At 46.3% G+C, this 16444-nt stretch overlaps 1 long non-coding RNA gene across 1 annotated transcript; it reads right to left on the reverse strand.

Annotated features, from left to right (window-relative positions):
- Positions 1 to 12493: 12493 nt before the first annotated feature.
- Positions 12494 to 13186, reverse strand: LOC141621311 (uncharacterized). Its single transcript, XR_012532214.1, has 3 exons — positions 12894 to 13186; positions 12657 to 12812; positions 12494 to 12580 (listed from the first exon to the last, which is right to left on the reverse strand). It is a non-coding gene; the product is annotated as an uncharacterized LOC141621311 (long non-coding RNA).
- Positions 13187 to 16444: the final 3258 nt, after the last annotated feature.

Below are 16444 nucleotides of genomic sequence, written 5' to 3' on the forward strand. Positions count from 1 at the left end.
TATGAGACGGTATCTCCCGACCTAGACCTTTGTTTTTGAAAACAAAACGGCCGTTTAGATGAGGAAAGCGGCTTGACTTTTTGTAGATGCATCCTATGTGTTTTTCATGTGCTTAAATGTTGGATGTGTCAAAATTTTCCGCAAGCCCCCACTTGCCTTGCAACGGAGCACATACCTCATTGTGTTTCATTGTGAGTTGAAGGGACGGAGAAGGCCCGTTAATTGTCTTTCACCGGATTTTATTAGTTTAGCTAGTCCTTTTATATTACGGGTCTTAGTTTATTTAATGAGCTTACTCGAGGACGAGTAAGGTTTAAGTGTGGGGAGATTTGATGAGTAGCATTTTGGTTGCGTTTTACCCCTCATTTATACCATATTTTGACTCGATTTTGTGTGCTTATATGATTAAATAGCTCATTTTATATATTTATTAGAAGTTATTAGTTTTAATAAAATATTCATGTTTACTATGGTAACTTCGTAGATTAGATACTACTCTTATTATACTATATTTTGTAGGTAATAAAGTCAAGATCGGATCAAGAGTAGCCCGAATACGATTCAAAGTCAATGTCAAATTAGCCTTAAATTACTCACATCATTTCCAATTCAAACCCCCTCCTGGCCTTGTTCACTTCCAGGAAACTCAACTCAATTTACCATGATTCATCATCACTATTTTCCGCCACACCATCTCCATCTCCATTTCGTGCTCGGAACCGAATCCAACCTCAGACAGCCTCGACTCATCACACATCACAACCCACATCCACCAGCCCAATTCGAATCCCGTCATCATCAACAGCAGCTACAACCATGACTCGAATTTCAATCTGACATGAGCTGCTCCTTCATCTCAACAACCATTCACCGCCCGAGCTACTCTACTCCGTCATCACCAATCAACCGAGTCCAGCAACCGCCTCCATCTTCATCAATTTGCGTCATCAACATCGACCACCATCTCCACCTATTTTGCCGGCAACAACCAGCAACAAAGGCAAGCTACTCAATCACACACCACCATACACTCACCACCTCGACACCTGCAACTCCTTTATTCGACCACCACGGCTGAACTCGAGCAACCCTCACTCGGCCACCATGGTCAAGCCGGATACAACCTTGAGCTCAGAGAAGCCCAAGCAGCAGCAGTTCGAACACCGTGCTTCGCCACCACCATAGCTCCGTTCTCGATTCACCCCCGCTCAACCTCCATCTCGACGAGCACCGCATCTCCACCACACAAGCTCAGCCTAGTCACCGTCCTGGTTGCGGGTTCTTAATTGATTGACTCAATTAATTGAGTTAGCTGGCTTGAATTTTTGAAGAATAGAAAAGGATGAGGGAAATGAGTAAATGACTGCTTTGCCCTTCATTTAACAAAGACGCTGCGTTTTATGCTTTTGACTATGTGTTTCATTTTGTTTGTGAGCTGTATAAAAACAAAGAGGAGAGCATCTTATTTGACTCTCTCACAACTTTAGGACCCTAGAATTTAGACGCAGCTTCATTTTTTAGAATAGAAAAACAGTAGGAGTAGTTGGTAGAGATAGAAAATTCATCTTATTTTTCCTCTCAATTTCTCCTTTAATTAAATTTGTAATCTTTCTTTGTTCTTAGTATCCAAATTTCTCTCCTTTCATTAGTTTACAATTAGTTTGGGTTGTGATTTTGGGAGACAAGAAGACATTCATCCTCCATTTTTCAATCCAAGTTTGCTCCTTTAATTTAAGTTGGTATATTTCTTATCTTAATTTCACTCTATTTCAATTGTTTACATGTTTTTCATTTCATCTTATATTATTTGTTTAATCTTGTTGCTAACCATGTTTGGCATGGTTAGTATTGGTGGATGTGTATTGCTTGTGTTAACTATGTTTGAGTAGAATTAGTCTAGGGTTAAAGGGAGAGTTTGGGTAAACATGAGGGATGATAATGAGTTGTTTACATTTGAATATGGGTTAAAAATCGAGTCTTTACATACTTGCATTGAAGGTGTTCGATGAAATGGGTGAATGAAAGTTCTTACCTTTCTTTGAATTTTGCTTAACATTTCTTTACATGAGAGTGAATAAGAATGTTTGATAGCATGTATGTGATGAGTTTGACATAATATGAAAGTTTTATGGTGAGCTTAAGGTGACTAGGAAACTAGCTTCGATTCCTTGACCGAAATCGTGACCCAATTCTCGTAGACTTTTGCATCTCCCTCTCCCTACCTAAATGAACCCGAAACCCTAGCATTTACTCTCTTTGTCTTCGTGCTTGTTTGTTTGTTTAATTGATATTCTTAGATTATTTTGTTAGCATAGTATTCATTCACATGTTTTGCATCCGACTAAACTAAAACTAAACAATAGACTTGTAGCCTAACCCCACCATCCTTGTGGTTCGACCCCGATTTATACTACTTAAATTGGGTTACTTTACAAATAGTTTTTGGTACCGGAAGTGACGGCAAAAACCCGGTCATCAAAATGTGAATTTTAAGTGTGGGGAGGTTGATATGTGAATTATTTACACCTTATTTCCCTCTTTCTTCGACGCATTCCGGCTCATAACGAGTCGATTTCGTGTGCTTTTCCTTGCATTTGTGCCCGATCCCCGTACTTGTCATTTTGTGTGTCCTTTTGTAGGAACCGAGTCGAGTATGAAGGAATTGGGGCAAGAAAAGGCATTCTAATGCCTTTACATGAAGAAAGGGGGAATGAAAGATTTTTTTTTGAAGATGAAATCCTCTGCCGCAGGGCAAGAGCGGCAGTACCACCGGCGGGAGGTATGGCTACGAGGAGAAAAAGGAAGAAACAAGTGAAGAGATGTTCTCTGCCGGCGGTTTCGAGCCCACCCCCAGGGGAACACAATCCCCATACTTAGTCAAATTTTGAAGAAGTTTTTGGCCAAAGTTAATTCAACGCGCTAAGCACGGTGGCAAGGTGGCCCGCCGCGAAGAAGGCACTGGCATGAAGAATTGGAAGAAAATCCCAAGAAGAGAAATCCTCTGCAAGAGCGGCCCGCCCACCGCAGGGGATTACCCAACCTTCATTTTCCTCGATTTTTTTTGAAAGAAAGAATGCTGCCCCGGCAGAGGAGGCAAGGCGGCCCGCCCCGCAAGCACAGGGGAGCACTTTACACGAGTTGGGCTTTTTCATTCTTTCTTCCCTTAATCCAATGATAGCCTATAAATACCCCCCTCCTTAAACCCTTTTGCACACAACCCTAGATCTGAAAAACATTCCATATTTATTGTAATATCTCCTTAATCAAGTTCTAATCTTTCAATAATTATTATTAATATTTAGTAAGAATTAGTTAGTTCTAGTAATAGTCAATTGTTTACACTTGTTTGTTGAAGTTTGTATTGGGGATTTTGAAGGGTTTTCCTTCCTATTAATCAATCAAGCTTCCATCTTTTCTTTTGTTGGTATAATTTCTCTCCTTTCTTTTACTTGTTTATCATTTGTTTACATTTTCCTTGTCTCTTGATTTTGTTACAATCTTCATTATGTCTCCTTCTTGTGTTGTTTGCTTTTCTTCTCTATTTAGCATAATTTCCATTAACATGAGTGAGTAGATCCCTTCTAGGGTTTAGGGTGATTCTTTATGGGATTTGTGGGCATGATTCTTTGAACATTTTGGTCTTTGGTGAAATTGTTTAACTTTCCTATTCATTGCACTCAAGGTGTTTGTTGATTTGCTCAAGTGAAAGCTTTGGCCTTTCTTCATTTATTGCTTAATTCTCCCTTAGAATGAAAGTTTTTGGGAGTCTTGATGTATGTTAGGAGAGGAGGGATGCTTAATGAAAATTAGTAGCCACCCTTAAGATATCCAAGACTTTGGTTCTTCATCTTAGGTTATTCTCTCACCATTGACCCTTTTTGATCTTCATGCTTGCCCCTAACCCATATTGATGACCCCGAAGGCCCTAGCTTTTAATTAACCGTATTCATTATCATCATCTTGTTTGTCTTTTGCTCTAGTGATTATAACCAAAATCTTTACTCTTAATTTTGATTAAACTTGACTCATAATTGAACTTTGTAGCAACCCCCGCCGTCCTTGAGTTCGACCCCGACTAAATACTACGCTTTTTCGGGTTTTACAAATAGTTTTGATATAGGGAGTAGACGACAAATTTCCTACTATCAATAAACTACTCAATTGAGCTCTGAAATGCGTGTAAAATAGGGTGTAAAACATCATATAAATGACACGCATCAGCTGGGTATTAAGGAATCTGATTTAATCCCACTGAATCAAGGAGTACGCGCCTACGACGGCACTCGTCGCAAGGTCGCTGGGCTTATCACTTTAGCCGTCGCAACCGGGCCACTAGAAAGACAAACCAGTTTCCAAGTGGTCGACATCGACGCATCCTTCAACATGCTCCTGGGACGTCTCTGGATTCACGCCGTCAAGGCAGTCACATCAACGCTTCACCGAAAGATCAGGGTCCCTTTTAACGGGAAAACGATCACGATCCCCGTTTCCCCAATCAAAGCAGTCATAAGAAGAGGGGTAGCCTCCCAAGCCATTGAGGAGGACGACAATGAAATGTGGGGTTTCCAAGCCGTGAACGCCATAAGCGATGAGCTAACAACCTCGAATGTGACCGTTTCGACCTCACGATCAACCGTATCATGATGCGCCGGGGGTTATTTCCGGGTTTGCCGCTCAATCCATTTGAAGGACCCATTGCCTCCCTTAAAACAAGGCTAAGGTCCCCAACATTCCCTTTGGGTGGGATACGAACCTACCAATGGAGACGTCCGGAGATGAACCTCCTAATCCGAAAACGCAAGAAGCACGGAGTCATCCTCCGTCCGCCACCGACTCTCAACGGATACTTTGTCCCCGAGGGAGAGTCGAACCCTACCACGGCTTTAGGGAGCCTATCTATGACTCGTGGCAAAGGCTAGATACCGGGAGTGGAAGTCTTCCAGGATCGCTACTTTATTCGACAACATTGAAGCCGCATCAACCGAGTCCAAACCGTCACCATGCCTCGACGGACAAGTTGTCACACTACTCTTTGGGGAAGATAACATCAAACGCCTCAACTGTAAGGACATCATCAACATCGCCCTGAAAGACAATCAGTTTGATCCAATCGCCTTGATCTCCGAGCATCGACCGGGGAGAAAGCCACCCAAGGCCGGGAGGAAAACCATCAAGTGGACCGATCGCAAGGCCGCATTCTCAAGATCACAACTGGAGAAGGCCTTATATTCAAGAAGGAAAGTGAGGAAGGATGCGAGTCCGAGTCTAAGTCGAGTCGAGTCCGTTATAGCTCCTAACACCCGGATGTCCGATCAAGGTCCCCTTCCCACTTTGTTTTATCACAAAGTCGTGGCTTATTCGGAGGTGAGTCGCTAAGGTCACCCCCACTCCCATGAAAGGTGACAACCTGGAGCACATTCCGGGGCCACTTCCTCTGTTGTGTCGCCTCCGACCGACCACGAGATGTCTGTCCTTTCCAAGATTTTCGCTCGTGTCAACTTAATGAACGCTAAGTTTGCTTATGACTCGTCTCATTTTAACTGCAATGCAATTCTGAATGATCATGAGGAATTTGACTTGAGTAACTACCCACCTCACTTAGCCAAAGAACTTGACAAACGGGAAACCAGAACCCCCGACAATACACCTCAAGAACTTAGGATAGAGACAACCTTGGACCCCTCGGAAAGACAACAGTTCATTGCAGAGCACCGGATACCCATCAAACCCGGGGCTAAACCTGTGAAATAGAAGCTACGCCGGATGCGTCCTGAGTGGGCCTTAAAAATCAAAGAAGAGGTGGACAAACAGTTCAAGGCTGGGTTCATCAAAGTGTCTGAATACTCGGACTGGGTGGCCAACATTGTGCCGGTACCAAAGAAAGACGGACGAATTCGGGTTTGCGTCGACTTCAGGGATCTGAACAAGGCAAGTCCAAAAGACGGCTTCCCTTTGCCGCATGTTGACATTCTGGTAGACAACACCGCCGAACATGCTCTCCTATAATTCATGGACAGGTATGCCGGGTACAACCAGATTAAAGTGGCTGAGGAGGACATGCACAAAACTGCATTCACCATACAATGGGGGACATATTGCTACACGGTCATGCCTTTCGGCCTCATCAACGCCAGAGCGAACTATCAAAGAACCGCTACCACCCTCCTACACGACATGATGCACAAGGAGGTAGAGGTATATGTCGATGACATGATCGTCAAATTAAAAGAACGGGACGGCCACATCAATGCCCTCCGGAAATTCTTCGCTCATCTGCGGAAGTATAACATGAGACTAAATCCTCAGAAGTGTGCATTCGGGGTCACCTCCGGAAAACTCTTGGGACATGTCGTCAGCAAAAGAGGCATTGAGATTGATCCAACCAAGATCAAAGCCCTTCAACAAATGCCTCGGCCTAAGAACGAGAAGGAGATTCGGGGATTTCTCGGTCGGGTCCAAGACATCGTAGGTTCATCGCCAAGCTCACTATGATTTGTAACCGATATTCAAGAAGCTTCACGCCTCCGATCACACCGATTGGGACGACGACTGCCAAAAGGCATTCGACAGGATAAAGGAAATCCTATCCAAACCTCCTGTTCTCATGCCACCTCAACCGGGGATTCCTCTGTCCCTGTACCTGACTGTAACCAACACAGCCATGGGAGCAATGCTAGCACAAACAGTTGGCAACGAGGAGCGAGCCATCTACTACATCAGCAAAAAGTTCATTGAGTACGAGACGAGGTATACCCAACTGGAAAAGACATGCCTTGCCCAAGTATGGTCAACAAAGAAGCTGCGGCATTACATGCTCAGCTACTCGGTCCACATCTACTCCAAGATGGACCCTGTCAAATACATCTTCGAAAAACCCATACTAAACGGAAGGCTGTCTAGGTGGACACTGATGTTGTCCGAGTTTGACCTCAAGTTTGTACCTCTCAAGGTTATCAAGGGAAGAGCGGTCGCCGATTTCCTAGCAGAAAATCCCGTCAACGAGGATCCAACGACCGACACTTGGTCACTTCCTGACGAAGACATCCTTTGTGCCGACTCCGACGCATGGGACCTATACTTTGATGGTGCATCTAATCTGAGAGGTTTCGGGGTAGGAATCTTTCTAATATCACCAGAGGGAGAACACGTTCCGATCTCGGTCAAGCTAGACTTCGCCGTCACCAACAACGCCGCTGAATATGAAGCATGTCTCATCGGCACAAGCGACCATCACACTTGGCATCAAGAGGCTGAGGGTCCATGGCGATTCCTCACTCATCATCAATCAGGTATCCGGATCGTGGAAGATCCGATCTGACAGCTTAGCTCCCTACCGAGCAAAGGTCAGTCAAGAGGCCGAGTTCTTCGACCAAATCGACTACTTCCACTTGCCGCGAGAGGAAAATCAATTTGCTGATGCCCTGGCAAAACTTGCCGCGCTCGTCAACATACCTGACGACATGTCATCGATGCCCCTATGTGTCGAAAGACGGAGCGAGCCAGCTCACATTTGTGCCATTATCGACGACGAGGAAAGCCATGGTGAACTTTGGTACCAAGCCATCCTCAATTACAAAACCAAAAACGAATTTCCTCCCAACTCTGATCAAAGAGGACAAAGAGCCATCCGTTTACTTGCATCACAATTCGTGATAAACCAAAATCAGCTCTACAAAAGAACACCCCAAGGAATTCATCTCCTTTGCGTTGACCATCACAAAGCCAAGAAAGTCATGGGAGAAGTTCACGACGGAGAATGTGGCCCTCACATGAATGCAATGATGCTTACACGGAAAATCATGCGGTTAGGTTACTACTGGACAACCATGGAAGCCGATTGCCGTAACTACGTCAAACGTTGCCACAATTGCCAAATCTTCGCCAATATACAACATATACCACCATCCCTTTTATACACCATGACGTCACCCTGGCCTTTCTCAACCTGGGGCATCGACATCATCGGGAAAGTCAACCCGATAGGCACCAAGGGGCATTGCTTTGTCCTCGTCGCCATCGACTACTTCACCAAATGGGTGGAAGCACAGTCATATGCAGTCTTGACCGCCAAACAAGTGGCCAAGTTCATTCAAAACAACATCATCTGCCGATATGGGGTACCCCATGAAATCATCACGATCAAGGCTCTCACTTAGGGCGGAAACTCAAGCTTTCTTTGGACAAGTACAAGATCAAACGACATCGATCATCCCCCTACCGTCCCCAAACCAACGGAGCGGTGGAGGCAGCGAACAAAACTCTTGTTACCATCATCAAGAAAATGCAAGACAACTACCGCGATTGGCCGAGCAAACTCCCATTCGCACTCTGGGGATACCGAACCTCCATTCGAACACCGACAGGCGCCACACCCTTCTACCTAGAATACGGTATGGAGGCGGTTCAACCGGTAGAGTTAGAGGTCCCATCTCTACGCATCCTACTAGAGAGTCAAGTCCCTGAGGCGGAATGGACCCGTCGAAGGTACGAACAGCTCACTCTTCTAGATGAACGGCGACTCAACGCCTTGCACAACGTCCAGCTATACCAACGACGTATACAACGGGCATTCAACAAGAAGGTCAAACCCCGAAACATCCAGGAGGGCGACTTGGTCCTCAAGTCAGTCCGAGCACCATTACCCGTCGATCTGAGGGGAAAATTCAAACCCAACTGGGCCGGGCCATACCTGGTCAAGAAAATACTTTCGGGGGGCGCAGTGAGACTGAGTGACCTAGATGGAGAGGACTTTACAAACCCAACCAACCTAGACCAACTCAAGAAATACTACCCTTGAACCCTATCAACAAACAACCTAGCCTAGTTTTGCAATTAGCATCGACCTCAACCCTTTTCAAGTCAAGTTCCTCAATATGTTCTGATTTGAAATTGCATGTTTTATCGAGTCTAAGCTGAGACACCTTGCCTGTTTCAAATGTCCTTTGATCCGTCAAAGGCAACGTCCATTTGTACTACAAAAACCAACCCCTGAACTACGAGCATGGTTTGATTTCACCTCTTCAGGTGAATACGTAGGCAGTCTCTCTTACGCCTGAGGGATACAACCACAAAACCCAATTCAAATTCAAAAAACATTTCGAACTACGATCATGGTTTAATTTCACCTCTTTAGGTGAATACGTAGGCAGTCCTTTCTTACACAAGAAGGATACAACCATCCCCACATACAAAAAATCCCATCAAAAAAAGGAAAGGGAAAACCATTCCCTTTCCCCACGAAAATACAAAAAATGAGCCTTTCTCCCTTCCCACAAAATACCACTTTCCCAAGTGCAATTGTTTAGGACGATTCAAATCGGGTTGCCTTTACCAAATGGATGGAAGAAACAAGCGTTCACAATTTCCGACACGAGCAATCCTCTTATTTAATTAATAATGGGAGGGATTACAACTTCAACAACAAACAAAGCTCGACGAGTCTGCCACTTGTCGAAGCTAAGGTGTCAACTAACACACCTCACATAGTAAAACTAGCACAAAACAAACAATAACTAGCTAGTACAACATAATAAAAACTCACAACAATAATGCAACATAATAATAAAGCGGATAATGGAGGCCTTCACTCTTCTATTCTACCCTTGCCTTTTCCTTCGGGGTACATCTTCCCCTTGCTCTTCTTGTTAGCCCGCCTAGCATGGACTTCTTCCTCGTAATGGATCCTGAACGGATCTAAGACGGCAACAGCCTCCGGTCTAGCACAAGACCCCATGTTCGACCCAAGACGAGCCAAAGCACGGCCCACCATACTCTTGGGGCCGGAGTTCCTCCTCTTTGGTGGTCACATCACATCGGGAGTAGCTCCCTCAACATACTCTTCAAAGACGGCACGGTTGGCCTTGCCAACCTCTCGGTACTTCAAGTCGACAACCTCGTCCTTACGGAATTTGGATCTCTCTTCCAAGGACGGAGCACGTGACCATTTGACATAAGCGGGAGTCACCCATGTCATGGCAACGGGGTTTGGCACCTCCCAAAGTGGCCGAGTGGCCCACCATCTTTCAAAGAATTCCACAAGCTCGGAGTTCCGGAAAATATTCTCTTGGACAAGGGTATCTTGAGCGGGCACCTTTTGTTAACGCCCCATTTGCCTCATGAGCCTTTCGGGATAAATGAAGGAAACAACCTTCAAACCCACCACCATCAAAGAACGAGGACTAGCACCCGAAGCGGGCAACCCCGTGAAGGACCTCAAATGCCACCACGGCACCACCCAACGGATATGAGGACCACCCTCCTCCGCCAATCTTGCGGCCCAATAGGCCTCGGTGGAAGCAAAACTATCCGGGTACAACTTCTTCCTCATAGTAAGGTGACAGAAGGAGTAAGAAGAAGGATTAACCGGAGGCTCTACATACCTTAGCTTCTCCAATAGCCACACTTGGAGGATCCTTAACGATCCAAAGGAGGGAGCTTCTCCACAAGAGCCTTCCTTGTCCAAAGCTTGGATAATCTCTCCAAGCACCAACCACGATGGATCTCTACCATGCTCCATTTGCTCAATCACATGGATAAGGGTCATGCTACCATGGCATCTCGGCCCCTCCTTCTACAAGACATCAACAAAGAGGTACACATGGACAAGGAAAAATGCAAGAGCCCTTCTCCTAGCAACCTCCGAGACATTAGCATCTAACCGATTCGAGAAGATGTTAATAAGAGCCAACATATCCACACCATGTGGAGCAAGAAGAAAGTTGACTTGGCTTGTTGATAAGCCCAACATGGAACGGAATTTCTCCTTGTAGCACAATCGAGTCGGAGGAAGCATCGGAGTACAACCCGGCCACCCACCAATGGCTCCAACTTCTTCGACAAGAGGACAAATCTCGCCCTTCGGGAAAACGAAAACATGATGTTTCGAATCCCAAAACCGAGAACATGCTTCAAGAAACGAGGGTTGAACCTTGACTTGACGAAGCACCAACAATTGACCAACTCCCATGCAATCGAGTTGATACCTCTCGGGAGGCGACAAATCCCGACACCATTGCCGCAAGGCGTTCTCAAAAGCATCCATGGAATATTTTTTTGTGGAAGAAGAGGAGGTTTTGTAGAGATGTTTTTGTGTTTCGGATGCTGAAACAATGAAGCGCAAACGTCTCTATTTATACAAAATGATCAGCGCATTTTTCAGAAAAAGGGGAGAGCCGGCTTCCATCGCCAAGCAGCTCGCGCCTCTTTGGGGCTTCTCCAGGATTCCCGCTGTTGACTTGTCCCTGTCAACATGTGTTTTCTCCTGACACCTCAAACCTCCCGCCAGGAACCTCGCGCCTCTTCGGGATGATCCGGAAATTTTGGTTTTTCCACACTCACATTTCCTTGTTTTCGCGTTTTACGAAATCCAACACGGTTTCCATGACGCAGCTTTAAACATACGGATTTTTCTTTCTTTTTTTTTAAGGTGGGGAGGGCTAGTCGCCCCGATCCGCGACGGATCGTTTCCATGTCAGTCGAAATACCGAAAATTTTTCGCTTTTTTCGCAAAACAAAAATCAAAATCGAAAATTGATAACACAACATCAATTTTCCTCCCAAATTCAAGCACTCACAAATTCGAGTCTTGACATCAAAAGCCAAATATACTCGCAAAAATCCTTTTCTAAAATTTCTTTCCTGACGGTCTGAGTTTGAGTTTTTTCGAGTCATTTTCGAAATTTCGATGCAATCTAATTCACGACACGAGTTAATTGCTCAAATTTTCAAATCAATTCCTTTTGAATTCCAAACGCGACGATTTGTCATGGAATTTTCAAAAATTCATTTTCAAAATTTCAATTTTAACTTCAAGTCATCTTGGTTAAAGTTTGATTTTTCAAACAAATGCTTCACGTGATCAAATGCTTCTACGTGTTTACATGCTATCTGTTGCCTGTTTTTCTACACTTACGATGCAGGAACTGGTGCAAAGCAAAAGGAGAGTCAACAGCCAATAACGCTCCTCCGAAACACAACACAAAAAGCCAAAATCACAAAACAAACCACAATCCAAAAACACAAATATACAAACCGCCTCACGCAAAATGTAAATATGTACAGGCAAGAGTCCAAGACACGGACAAGCTACAACGACTACTCGACGTCTCCCGTCGGACCAGTCCTGGTCTCGCTAGGAGTCGCCGCCAACGCAGACACCACCACCAGCTCAGACTCCCTCTCCGGGGAACTCTCCAGCATCTCACACTCCATCTCGACATGAAGCTCCTCCTCGGCCAATCGAGCCTTCGAGAGAGGCAATCTCCGCGTCTCGACTCCGCGGCTCGTCCTCGTGACGCCTCAACTCCTGGTCTCGACGGGTAATCCCAACCCCGGGCCTCGATCATCGACCTGGCCGCCTCCAACTCAAAGACGGACCGAGCAAGCTCCGTCGGATCCGTGTGCTCGCAAACACAATAACAGATCCTCAAGATCTAAAAACGTGAAATATAACACCAAATATACAAAAACAACACACAAAACGTACCTGAGAAAGCCGAGCCTCACTCGTAGCCAGGTCACTAGCAAGCGCCCTCCAGCGGTTAGCCATCCGCCACAAGTTCTGGTGACTAACAGTCGTCACCTACAAAACAAAAATGTCCTTCAAAACAATGTAAGGCAATGTATAAATGGAGAAAATGTTCAAGACAGAAACTCACCCTCAGAACAGTCAACCTACACTCCATGCCAGCGTCGGCCACCTCGGCCACCGCAGGCTCCGGTAAGCGCAATTGAAGCTCCTCGCCACTCGGTCCCTGAAAAGTGGTCTCCGTCGGGAAAGCTGGGGGCTGAGTCCTCATCAGCGGGTCGACTCCCTGCCATTTGGATCCACGTCAAAAATGACGAACCCTCCTATCAAGGGAGGCAACAAAAACAAAGAAAAGAGGAAAACATACCTCGATCGGGTACCAAGCGAGCCTCGACAACCGGAAGGTGTCGTAGTCAGCGTCCCGCAGCAACAGCTCCTCACCTCCTCGACCGTGAAGGTGCTCCTCAACCTCATCAGGAGTCGACTTCTGGAACAACACTCCAAGCGGGTCAACCGGCACGATGAAAGTCTCGGTAAGGCATTGGCGAACTAGGCGCTCGCCCAAGTACCAAACTGGCTCAATCGCCGTCTCTAAGTACAGGCGCAGGGAGCTGCGAGGTCGCAAACGCTCCGTGACGGCAGCCGGCACACCCGTGTAGTGCTCCCAAGGCCGCCCAACAAACTGCATTCGAAATAAAGCTACTCGGCTAATCGGGGCTTCCTAAGCTACCTAGTCATCCTATCTCTAGCTCTTTGCTATAAAGGAGAAGGAAAGCGAAACTTACATCAGACCCGAAGCTTGTTCACGCGACGCCTGCAGTCCTCGTAAGTCGACTTAGTCGACTTCTTCCGACCAACCGTCCAACCCCTCACAGCAGGGTAAGCCGAGGGAACACCGTACGCAGAGGAGTGAATTAAGCGTACAACCAAGCCTGTAATCAAACACAGCAAACACAAATTAGCTAATTTCTCAAAAATTGCCAAAATCAAAATCAAAAAACCACCACAAAAAACTCGTACCTCAAGGATGAGGCCGAGCACTACCCGCTCCCACTGTCTCCGGACGCACCGCCGCGTGCAAGTACCGGGTGAAACTCGCCAAAGCTGGCGTAACCCAGTCAAACCGGCCCAAAGCGTCAAGGTCGGCAAGAAGAGGAAGCACCTTGGTCGACAAGCGCTCGCCCTTGTCGCCAAAGTACGTGGCACCCAAGAAGTACCACAACCACAGCCGCGCCTCCCTCGCGTCGGCCTCAGCCTCTGCCTCCGGGCTCGCAACGGCGCCGGAACAACACTGCCACCCTCTCGGTGAAGTGGTCCTTCACGTAGGAACCGCAATCAGTGCACGGAGTGACGTCGGAAGGCTCGGCAAAGCGTACCAATCAAGCGGTGACCGCGAGGAGAGGACACTCTCCGAGTCGCGGTAAACTCAATGGGCAGCTCGCCACAGGGAAGGCCGGACACCATGGCAAAGTCCTCTAAAGTCACACCGACCTCCCCAAACTCCATGTGGAACGACGACGTCGTGTCCCAATACCGGTCCAACATGGCGCGGATCAAACACAGGTTCGACCTAATCGAGGACCCATGAATGTCCCGCCAAGCGGCCACCAACGGCCAAAACGCAGACCCCTCTATCAACGCTCTCGACCCGGCTCGAAGAACGTCGTAAAGGCCCAAGCAGGTAGAAAAGCCCGATAAAGTCCTCATGGTGCCGATCTCCTGAAATCAAAAGAAAACAAACGTCAGAACGCCTATTTAGGCCCGACATTTCAAAAATGAATGACAAATTTCAACCGGGGAACGTGACTCGCCATGCCCTCGTGAGCACGGTAGGAAAGGTGTCGGCCCAGTCGAAGCAACAACTAGCTACCGTCAAAACCCTCGGCCCACTCTGGCGCCGCCCGTAAAAGCAACCCCGGGCCAGAACTCGCTTTCTGGCTCGAAACTCGCGACACAAGCATCATCCGATCGTCTCCGCTCTCCGCCTCTTATGGCCGCAAGACTCAACATGGTGGACAAGGCCCAACTCAACGACCCTGTTGACGTCCCGCAACGTCCGCCTAGTCCCCCGAGGACGTCGCTCCCTCGAAGTGATCCTCCTGTCGGAGGTACCTGCTTCAACCCCAGTCTGAGCTCTACCAGCACTAACAGCCCCAACAACGGGCTCTGCACGCTCCCCAACGGCCCCTGAGGCCCCAACTGTCTACTCAGGAGGTCTCTCCTCCTCAGTAACGTCCTCCACAACCACGGCAGACGTGCTAACCGTAGTACTACTCGGGGCCGGCCCGAACAACTCCTCGAAAGTCGCAGCCATAAACCCGGCCTGCTCCGAACACTCTCCTGCAAACAAAAAACGTCAGCCGAAACTTCGGCATTACAACGGCATGAAATGGACGAATCCAAAAACAACAAAAACACAACCTGCAAACAAAAAAAACAAGGGGCAATCCCGCCCCGAACCATTCACAAAAAAAACAACACAAAAACGACTCGCCCCTCTTTTCAAGCAAAAGACGAGTCAAAACCGCAAAAACGGCATTTCAAGACCCATACAAGGTCTGCCAACAACCCAAAATACATTCCCGACACAATGGGGATTTTTCTACGGTTCAAAAAGGCAATTCATACGCTAATTTGAGCCCGAGCCGGTCAAAAATTCAAAAACGACCGCAAAAAGGCAAACGTGATTTTATCACGCCTCAAGGTGACCCAAAATACCAATAAGGTCCATTTCAAGGCAGACTGACTCAATTCAAGCCCAAACAAGCGCTTATTTTGTCAGACGTAAGACCGTCGCAAAAGGCAAAAATTCAATTTTGCCCACAAACATCCAATGAAGGTCCTTAAATGGCAAACACGGGTTTTCCCAACTACAATGCAACCTAGTGGGACCCACTACCCAAGCAAATAAACTTGGCATTGTGAAATGAGACGGTTTCTCGCCTTAATCACGTTTTTCGAGCATAGGGAGCAGGAACGGGGACCAAAATGCAAACTAAAAGCACCCCTATACTCCTAAACAGGTTTCTAACCTAATGCAAACATAAATTTCACTCGAAATTGGCTCAAGCAAAAACGCCCAATTCGATTTTTAGGGCAAAATCCGCCCTAATTCAATTTAGCTAACAACCAACAAATTTGAAAGGATTCAAGAGGAAATACTTACCTTGAGATGACATTTGTTTACAATGGCACGGATGCAAGCAAGCTTGAAGGTCCGTCAATGGCAATTTTGGGCGAATTTTCGAGGTTGAAGATGAATGTTCATCCGCAACTCAACCTCGCGTCTTTTTAACAAAAAATAGGGAAGCCGGCTTGTATCGCCAGGTGGCTCGCGCCTAAACCAGACCTCCCCTTTCTTTTTCAGCGAAATTTGGGCTTTGGCCCAATTTCCCACAACAGACTTCGAAATTTTCATTGACAATATCAAATATTGTCATTTCCTCGAAAAAAGACAAAAACAAATGGCGAAAATTCAAAATCGCTATTTTCAAGCAAACGGCGATCGGAACCGCCAACTTCAAAAACAAATGGCGAAAATTCAAAATCGCTATTTTCAAGCAAACGGCGGCAAATAAACCGTCACTTCAATCGATAGTGAAGATTTCAAATTCACTATTTCTTTCAAATTGTCAACGGCGGCACATAAACCGTCACTTCAATTAATAGTGAAGATTCCAAATTCACTATTTCTTTCAAATGTCAACGGTGGCACATAAACCGTCACTTCAATTAATAGTGAAGCTTCCAAATTCACTATTTCTTTCAAATGTCAACGGCGGCACATAAACCGTCACTTCAATTAATAGTGAAGATTCCAAATTCATTATTTCTTTCAAATGTCAACGGCGGCACATAAACCGTCACTTCAATTAATAGTGAAGATTCCAAATTCACTATTTCTTTCAAAAGTCAACG

Source organism: Silene latifolia, chromosome X (assembly GCF_048544455.1).
Source record: "Silene latifolia isolate original U9 population chromosome X, ASM4854445v1, whole genome shotgun sequence".
In the NCBI taxonomy this organism is placed as follows: Eukaryota; Viridiplantae; Streptophyta; class Magnoliopsida; order Caryophyllales; family Caryophyllaceae; genus Silene; species Silene latifolia.